At 38.9% G+C, this 10,587-nt stretch overlaps 1 non-coding gene across 1 annotated transcript; it reads left to right on the top strand.

Annotated features, from left to right (window-relative positions):
- The first annotated feature begins 6,953 nt into the window (after window positions 1-6,953).
- On the top strand, window positions 6,954-7,060 carry LOC128589326 (U6 spliceosomal RNA). Its single transcript, XR_008380921.1, has one exon. It is a non-coding gene; the product is annotated as a U6 spliceosomal RNA (small nuclear RNA).
- Window positions 7,061-10,587: the final 3,527 nt, after the last annotated feature.

Raw genomic sequence — 10,587 nt, 5'->3', positions numbered from 1 at the left:
TAGTTAAAAACAATGTCTTGCACAGTTTTTCCTTCAGACCTGAGCAGATCGATACCAGGACCTCCCTGAGAATACCAAAATCCTGGAATGCTCAAGTATTTTATATAAAATAGCATAGTATTTGCATATAACCTAAATATGTACTCCCTTATACTTTAAATCATCTTTAGAGAACTTATAATACCAAATACAATGGAAATACTATACAAAAGTTGTTATACTATATGGTTTTTTTGTATAAATTTATTGATTTTTCAATTTTTTTCAAATGTTTTCTATCTGCAGTTGGTCAAATACCTAGATGTGGCTCTCGTGGATATAGAGAGCTAACGGTATACACAAAACTTGCTATAAGAGTAATCTTAAATGTTCTCACAATAAAGTTACATTAAGTGGAGGACTATATTGATTAGATTAATTTATTCTATAAATCATATGTACATAAAAATATTACCTTTTATACTACAAATACATGCAGTTTTTAAAAAGTGTATCATAATAAAACATCAGATGAAATCACCCCATTATAACTGAGCATACATTGGCCTCATGCTGAGTCAACCTCACATGTTGGATAGTGATTCCCACAGAAGATAGCCTTGGGGAAAGGCCAAAGTCAGAGTATTTTCCTAAAAAACATTGTAGGTGGTTTTCATGACAACTTAACCACCAGAATTTTTCAAAAAAAAAAAAAGAAAGAAAGAAAGAAAAAATCCCTCTGTGAATAAAGTAAGTAAAATAATGCTAGTTCTGTGAGTTGTCTCTTTTCCTCATGTAAATCTATATACAGGTTTTATCTGTACTTTTATTTGACTGCATTTTGTTATTTTCTTCACCTTTATCCATGAACCCCTAGTGTACTATATAGTTTCTTTATTTATTTGTCACCTGTCTTACCCCATTTGAATTTAAGTTCTACAAGTCAGGGATTATTATCCCTTTTGTGAACTGTTGCATTCATAAGTATTTACAGTAGTGGTGCAACATTGGTATCAACTATTACTGTTGAATTGACTAATCAGTTTTCAATATATAAATATGAACTTAAATAATATGAACATATATAGTAAATTTAATATTTTAATACAAGTATGAGGGGCAAACAAGATGGCAGAGTAGAAGGATCTCCCTGCTGGCCTCTTCTAGCAAGGCAGGGAAAAGAGAATCCAATTATCTCAGGCAGGCAGGGGGAACCTACCTGGAGTCATTGCTCTGGAGGTACAGCTAGTTGTGGTAGATTGCAGGAGACAGGAGAAAGTCTGGACCTGTGGATGTCTGACACAGAAGGTGAGTCCCTGAGGGAGGAACAAGCTGGTGGCCCCCTGACAGAGGTCTAGGGATGACAGGGAGCAGTTCTACAGTTTTTAGATTTTAGAGGGAAGCCAGGCATTGGAACTGCTGTGGAAGCCTGGATGAGTGGGAAGACTTGGACAATGTACAGCAACTGGGTTTGAAAGTCAGGGAGTGAATTTCTCATCAGCTTGGCTATTGGCTGGGCTGCAATTGGGGGGAAGGTTGGGGCTGCTACCTGGGCCACCATTGTGGAATGGTCATGCAGGAAGAATTTCCATGGGTGCTAGAACATGGTTAGCACTGAGCTCAGGCTTCCACTTTTGGGGTGAGCTGAGTGGCTCCCACAAGCCCCAGGAATTGTTATCAGGGGACACTGTGAGATTTGCCTCCTAAGTATTCTGGAGAGCTTTAAGACCCCCAAGCAAGTGGGAACTGAATGCTCAGGACACAATCAGGTACTCACTGAGGGCAACTAACTTAGAAAACTAGAAAGTGGTTCCTGGCCTGTATTCTCTTTCTATCACCACAGTACCACCTGGTGTCTGGCAATATATTGCATGTATATATATTTCAAAAGGGAGCAAACATAATGCATTATGTCATATGTCATAATGCTATACATACATATATTTGAGACAGATTCTTACTTTGTCACCCTCAGTAGAGTGCCATGGCGTCATAGCTCACAGCAACCTCAAACTCTTGGGCTCAAGCAATTCTCTTGCCTCAGCCTCCCAAGTAGCTAGAACTAAAGGCACCTGCCACAACACCCAGTTATTTTTAGAGACAAGGTCTCACTCTTGTTCAGGCTGTTCTTGAACTTCAGGCAATACACTTGCCTTGGCCTCCCAAAGTGCTAGGATTATAGGCATGAGCCACCATGCCCAGCCCTATTTTTTTTTAATGATGCTTTCTTCTTTTCTCTTTTTTGTTGTTGAGAATGTTGGTTTTGGTTATTTCAGTTTTTGTTTTGTTTTATTGCTAGTTTGTTTGGTTACTTGTATTCTTAGTTTCCATTTTTATTTTCTTGAAAATCAAGGGCTCCTCCTGTAATTTTGGTGTGGTATTTCCACCCCATTTATTCCCTCTCTTTACCTTACTTCTCTCCTTTATTCTCTCTTTTGGTAGAGACTTTTCTACTTATCTTTCCCACATAAATTTTTCATACAATAGCTAAGATATCCTCTTTTACTCTTCTTTCTTTGTTTTTCTTTCTTTTTTCTTTATCTGATAGAACTGTATTTTGAACTTTCTTTATCTATTCCTATTTTTTCTCTCTCTTTTCTCTGACTGTTGGGGGAGGACATGACATTGGTCTGGTTAGGTCATAACAGTTGTCTGGCTCAAGGAAGTCAGAAGATCATAGTCTCGGGCAATGGTTCTCAACCTTCCTATTGCCTCCTAATGCCACAACCCTTTAATACAGTTCCTCATGTTGTGGTGACCCCAACCATAAAACTATTTTTGTTGCTAATTCATAACTATAATTTTGCTACTGTTATGAATTGTAATGTAAATATCTAATATGCAGGATGTATTTTCATTGTTACAAAGGGGTCATGACCCACAGGTCTAAGGAGTCCTTCTACCCTTGACCTTTGGAAAGACAGTATTACTGAGTCCATACTGCTGAATTTTTTTCATTTTTTTCTCTTCCTATATTTGGTAGAGATAGGGTCTTGCTTTGCTCAGACTAGTAAGGAGCTCCTGATTTTTGAGGGACCCACCCAGCCCAGCCCCCCAAAATCCTTGAGTTGCAGGCATGGCCATAGCATCTGCCAAACACCACTGTTTCTCCTGTTGCTCTCATTTTCTCTTTCAGTCCCCCTTTTCTTCAAGTTTTTGCCTTCATACCCTTTATTTTTCTCCTTTTCTTTTCTTCCTTCTTTATTTCTCTCTTCTATCTCCCTGCTAGCTCTTTACCCTTCTCTTCCTTTTGGCCTTATACCAATAGGCCACTTCAAAACCTAAGTGCTGGGATAAGGTAATTTTAATAAGAAGGAAATTGTAGGGCAAGGGGTAAACAAGAAAAAAAATAAGCATGAGGAGGAACCAACAGAAAAATTCTGACAACATGAAAAACCAAAGCAGAACAAATTCCCCAAGGAACAATGAGGGAGCTACTGCAGAGGACTTCACCTATAGAAAATTAATGTAATTGACAGAAAGGAAATTTAAAATCTGAATGGAATTTAAAATATGAATGAAAAAAATTTTCCATTAAAGGAAATTGATGAGAAAGTGAAACAACAGAAACAAAAAATGAATGAAAGACATGAAGAATACAGAAAGGATACGGTAGACCTTAAGGAAATGAAGGAATAAATTGGGGAATTTAAAGATACAGCAGATAGTATCAATAACAGACAATGGAGAAGAAATAATCTCAGAGCTAAATGATAAAGTTATTGAGCTAACCCACATACTTAAAGAGTCAGGAGAGAGAGAAAGCAGAACAATTGCTCAGAGAACTGTGGGACATCATGAATATTTCAAACATACAAAATACAGAGAAATCTCTGAAGGGAAAGAAGATCACCCCAGAAGGAATGGAAGCCATACTGGAGTATATCATAAATGAAAACTTAGCAAGTTTACTAAAGATTCCAAAATATCCCTTTTAGAGGGATATTAAAACCTAAGTCATCTCAATTCAAACACAGCTACTCCAGGACAAATTGTAATGAACCTATCCAAAGATAAGACAAAAGAGAAAATTCTACAAGCAGCCAGGACTAAGTGTCATTTGACTAAGGGGGCAGGAACATTGGTGTGAAAGCAGACTTTTCAACTGAAACTTTCCAAGCCAGAAGAGAAAAGTTATCTATCTTCAACCATCTTAAACAAAACAGTTTTCTGTCTAGAATTCTGTATCATGCTAAAGTAAGCTTCAAAATCAATGGAGAAATTACATCCTTTACTGATGAGTAAACATTCAGACAATTCACCACAATAAGACTAGTTCAACAGGAAATACTTAGACATATTCTCAAAACTGACCATCACAATGGACCACTAGAAAAGTAAACACCCAGAAACGAAAAGTCAAAACTTAGCTTCCACAATGGCACAAAGTATAAAACTATGCAACTGATTTTCACAAAATAAGATGACTAGAGCTCCACCACACTTATCAATTCTCTCAATAAATGTTAATAGCTTGAATTCCCCTCTGCAGAAGCAAAACCTGGCTGATTGGATAAAAAAGCACAAGCCATCCATGCTGCCTACAGGAAACACACTTAACCTTGAAGCACAGAGCAAGACTCAGGGGCAAGGGATGGAAAACAGTATTTCAGACAGATGGAAATCAGAATAAAAGGGGGTTTGCAGACTTATTTTCAGACACAAATGGATTAAGGAAACTAGAGACAGAAAAAGATGGTCATTTCATTTCATACTGTTCAAGGGAATAATACAATAAAGGGACATGACAATTCTAAATATTTATGCTCCCATATTCATGACACAGACCTTTATTGTTCTGAGCAATGATATCCCATAACACTATAATATCTAGGGACTTTAACACCCCACTCACAGAACTAGATACTCTAAATAGAAACTAAGCAAAGATATAAGGGACTGAAATGTGACACTAGAACAAATGTTATTAATAGACATTCATGGGACACACAATCCCAAAGCTAAGGAATATACATTCTTCTGGTAAGCCCATGGAACATACTCCAACAGAGAGTATCATTGGGAATAATCAACATTGTTAAAATTTCTATACTACCAAAAGCAATCTACGGATTTAATTCAATCCCCATTAAAGCACCTCTGTCATACCTTAAAGATCTGGAAAAATTAGTACTTTGTTTTATATGGAAACAGAAAAAAAAACTCTAATAGCCAAGACATTACTCAGAAATAAAAACAAATCAGGAGGAATCATGCTATCAGACTTCAGACCATACTATAAATCAATAGTGATCAAGACAGCATGGTACTAGCACAAAAATAGAGAGGAAGATGTATGGAACAGAATAGAAAACCAAGAGATGAACCCAGACACTTATTTTCATTTGATCTTTGATAAGCCTATCAAAAATATAAATTGGGGGAAAGATTCCCTATTTAACAAATGGTGCTGGGTAAATTGGCTGGCGACTTGTAGAAGTCTGAAATTGGACCCACCCTTTCTCCTCTAACAAAAATTGACTCTCACTGGTTAAAGGACTTAAACTTAAGACATGAAACTATAAAAATTCTTGAAGAGAGTTCAGGGGAAACACTTGAAAAAATGGGTCTCGGAGGATACTTTATGAGGAGGACACCCTGGGCATTTGAAGCAACATCAAAAATACATTGCTGGGATCTGATCAAACTAAAAATCTTCTTCCCCCCTTCATGATCAGAACACTTAAGAAAATTGGTATAGAAGGGACATTTCTTAAACTGATAGAGGCCATCTATAGCAAACCCACAGCCAATGTTGTATTGAACGGAGTTAAATTGAAATCATTTTCACTCAGATCAGGAACCAGGAAAGGTTGTCCATTGTCTCCACTGCTCTTTAACATTGTAATGGAAGTTTTAGCCATTGCAATTAGGGAAGAAAAGGCAATCAAGGGTATCCATATAAGGTTAGAAGAGATCAAACTTTCACTCTTCATAAATATGATTGTATATCTGGAAAACACCAGGGATTCTACTACAAAACTCTTAGAAGTGATCAAGGAATATAGCAATGTCCCAGGTTACAAAATCAACATCCATAAATCACTAGCCTTTATATATACACCAATAATAGTCAAGCTGAAAAAATAGTCAAGGACTCTATTTCATTCACAGTAGTGCCAAAGAAGATGAAATATTTGGGAGTTTGTCTAACAAAGGACATGAAAGATCTCCATAAAGAGAACTATGAAACTAAGAAAAGAAATAGCTGAAAATGTTAACAAATAGAAAAACATACCATGGTCATGGCTGGGAAGAATCAACATTGTTAAAATGTCCATACTACCCAAAGCAATATACAATTTTAATGCAAACCCTATTAAAGCTTCACTGTCATACTTTAAAGATCTTGAAAATATAATACTTCATTTTATATGGAATCAGAAAAAAAACCTCGAATAGCCAAGACATTACTCAGAAATAAAAACAAAGCAGGAGGAATCACTCTACCAGATATCAGACTATACTATAAATCAATAGTGATCAAAACAGCATGATACTGGCACAAAAACAGAGAGGTAGATGTATGGAACAAAATAGAGAACAAAGAGATGAACCCAGCTACTCACCATTATTTAATCTTTGACAAGTCAATTGAAAACATTCGGTGGGGAAAAGACTTTATTTAACAAATGGTGCTGGGTGAATTGGCTGGTGACCTTAGAAGACTGAAACTGGACCCACACCTTTTACCATTAACTAAGATAGACTCTCACTGGATTAAAGATTCAAACTTAAGATATTAAACTATAAAAATAGTAGAAGAAAGTGCAGGGAAAACTCTGGAAGAAATCGGTCTGGGTGAATATTTTATGAGGAGGATCCCCCAGACAATTGAAGCAGCTTCAAAAATACCCTACTGGGACCTGATCAGTCCTCTGAATGGGAGACAATTTTTGCAGGTTATATTTCTGAAAAAATGTCTAATAACCAGAATCCACAGAGAACTCAAACTTATTAATAAGAAAAGAACAGTGCTCGCTTCGGCAGCACATATACTAAAATTGGAACGATACAGAGAAGATTAGCATGGCCCCTGCACAAGGATGACACGCAAATTCATGAAGCGTCCCATATTTAAAAAAAAAGAACAAGTGGGGATTGGATTAAAGATGACGACCAAGTAACAGCTTCCCTGCAACTAGGCACGATGAGTCTGGGGAGATAAGACTCCAGACATCTCTGGATGGTGATATCTGCCTATAATCATCCCTTTGAGGATACAGGGAGTCGGCAAGGGACTTCTGGACCCCAAGAGGAGGACAAAAGCAGTGGGAAACTGGCAAGTGGTTGCGTGTGTTTGATCGACCTAATCACGCCAGCAACCGTGAGTACAAGCAGCAGTGAGACTGCAAACTGGAAAAGCCTTACCTGTGAACTGTTTCGGTGTTTTTGGACTTGGCAGTCAGTTGAACTGCCTTGGCTTAGGCAGGAGTGCGGAGAACTTTGAGCATTGTCTGGGGCCCCAGACAGAGCCACTGAGCTGGGCTGCAGGGAGCCATTGTGTGAGAACTGCCCCGGCAAGCTCCGCCCTCCAGGTCCCAGAGCAAGGAGCAGGTGGGACCTAGTAATCTAGCAAACTGAGCAGCCTAAAGGTGGGGACTGAGCTGCCTTACAGCCTTAACCCTTAGGGGCAGAGTGAGATGGTTTTGGCACACTGGAGGCTTGGGCTGTTGCCCTGGGTAGAGTGCCGTGGTGTCACAGCCCATAGCAGCCTCAAATTCCTGAGCTTGGTGCTGCTTGGACCTCCATAAGATCTGTGCCACAACCCCGCACCAACCGAGCCTCCGCATGCCCTGACCAGGAACCGCGGGAGCCATGCAACCCTGCAACCTCCCTCCTGTGTCCTCCCAGCCTCCACACTGGCCCGCTCATACTGGTAGCTGCCTGCCCTCTGGAGCCCTCCCTGCCTCTACACACAGCCCTTCTCCTGGCCAGAGACTCCTGGAGCCTTGGGCACTCTGTGCCAAAGTCACTGGGTGCCAAGCACTCCCAGAACCGTGTGCACCACCTCATGCCCTGTTGCTGGATCTGGGTGTGTCACACGCTGGAGCTGCTTCCACAACCAGAACTCCCTACCTGGAGCAGCCCCAGAGGAACTACACAGGGTCACTCCCTACAAAGATCAAGCAACAATGGAGTGATCCCGCTGGGATCTAATCTTGGAGAGACACCTCCCCAACTCTGAGGACAGCCAGAGGCAATGGTGAAAAATAATCATGAGGCGAAATCAACGGAAAAACTCTGGCAATATGAATAATCAGAGTAGATCAACTCCCCCAAGGATCAATGGGGCAGACACAGCACAAGATCCCATGTACAAACAAATAGCTCAGATGTCAGAAATGAAATTCAGAATCTGGATAGCAAATAAGATTGAATTAGAACTCCAAGCAGTAACCCAACAATATCTCAAGAATTCAACAAATTCAAAGACCAAATGACCAAAGATTTTGACATATAGAGACAAGAAGTTGCATCCCTCAAAGATCTGAGAAACACAGTACCATCCCTCAGTAACAGAATGGAGCAAGCAGAAGAAAGGATTTCTGACATTTAAGACAAAGTTTTCAAACGCTCCCAAACTCTCAAAGAGGATGAGAAATGGAGGGCAAAAACAGATCACTCTCTCAGAGAGCTCTGGGATAATTCGAAGAAAACCAAAATTCATCTTATAGGGATCCCTGAAAGCGATGAAGTGGCTTCACAAGGCACAGAGTCTCTTCTCCATGAGATTATGAAGGAGAACTTTCCAGACATGCCAAGAGATTCTGAAATTCAGACAGCAGACAGTTTCAGAACTCCAGCATGACTCAATCCGAATAAGACATTACCCAGACACATCATAATCAATTTCACTAAAGTTAATATGAAGGAGAAAATTCTGAAAGCTGCAAGACGATAAAAAACCTTACCTATAAGGGGAAGAATATTAAAATAACTGCAGATCTCTCTGCTGAAACCTTTCAAGCTAGAAGAGGAAGGTCATTGACTTTTAATCTCCTAAAACAAAATAACTTTCAACCCAGGATCCTGTACCCAGCTAAACTGAGTTTCATTTATGATGGAGAAATTAAATACTTCAATGACATTCACATGTCGAAGAAATTTGCAATAACTAAACCAGCTCTCCAGGATATTCTCAGACCTATCCTACATCAAGACCAGTGTAATCCTCCACCACAAAAGTAAACTCACTCAAAAAATTTTGATCAAATTCCAACTTCCACAGTCGCAAAATGATTAAAAATGTCCACTGGACTCTCGAAAGGCTTATCAATATTCTCAATTAATGTGAATGGTTTAAACTGTCCTGTGCAGGTTGGTGGATACAAAAACTCAAACCAGATATCTGCTGCATACAAGAATCGCATCTTACATTAAAAGACAAATATAGCCTCAAGGTGAAGGGATGGTCATCTATATTCCAGGCAAATGGAAAGCAGAAAAAAGCAGGCGTTGCAATCCTGTTCACAGACGCAATAGGCTTTAAACCAACCAAAATACTTAAGGATAAGGATGGACACTTCATATTTGTCAAAGGTAATACTCAATATGATGAGATCTCAATTCTTAATGTTTATGCACCTAACCACAATGCACCTCAATTTATAAGAGAAACTCTAACAGACATGAGCAACTCATTTCCTCCACTTCCATAGTTGTTGGAGATTGTAACACCCCTTTAGCAGTCCTGGATAGATCCTCCAAAAAGAAGCTAAGCAAAGAAATTTTAGATTTAAATTCAACCATTCAATATCTGGACTTAACGGACATCTACAGAACATTTCATCCCAACAAAGCTGAATACACATTCTTCTCATCAGCCCACAAAACATACTCCAAAATCGACCACATCCTAGGCCACAAATCTAACCTCAGCAAATTTAAAAAATAGAAATTATTCCTTGCATCTTCTCAGACCATCATGGAATAAAAGTTGAACTCAAATAACAACAGGAACCTGCATACCCATACAAAAACATGGAAGCTAAATAACCTTATGCTGAAGGATAGATGGGTTATAGACGAGATTAAGAAGGAAATCACCAAATTTTTGGAACAAAACAACAATCAAGACACGAATTACCAGAACCTCTGGGATTCTGCAAAGGCAGTCCTAAGAGGGAAATTTATAGCACTGCAAGCCTTCCTCAAGAAAATGGAAAGAGAGGAAGTTAATAACTTAATGGGACATCTCAAGCAACTGGAGAAGGAAGAACACTCCAACCCCAAACCCAGCAGAAGAAAAGGAATAACCAAAATCAAAGCAGAATTAAATGAAATTGAAAAGGAATTATACAACAGATCAATAAATCCAAAAGTTGGTTTTTTGAAAAGATCAAGAAAATAGATAAACCTTCGGCCAACCTAACCAGGAAAAACAGAGTAAGAGCTCTAATTTCATCAAACAGAAATGGTAACGATGAAATAACGACAGACCCCTCAGAAATTCAAAAAATCCTTAACGAACACTACAAGAAACTCTACTCTCAGAAATATGAAAATCTGAAAGAAATCGACCAATACCTGGAAGTACGCCACCTACCAAGACTTAGCCATAAGGAAGTGGAAATGTTGAACAGACCTATATCAAGTTCTGAAATA

This window comes from Nycticebus coucang, chromosome 6 (genome assembly GCF_027406575.1).
Source record: "Nycticebus coucang isolate mNycCou1 chromosome 6, mNycCou1.pri, whole genome shotgun sequence".
NCBI classification, from domain to species: domain Eukaryota; kingdom Metazoa; phylum Chordata; class Mammalia; order Primates; family Lorisidae; genus Nycticebus; species Nycticebus coucang.
This window is presented reverse-complemented; position numbering and strand designations above follow the sequence as displayed.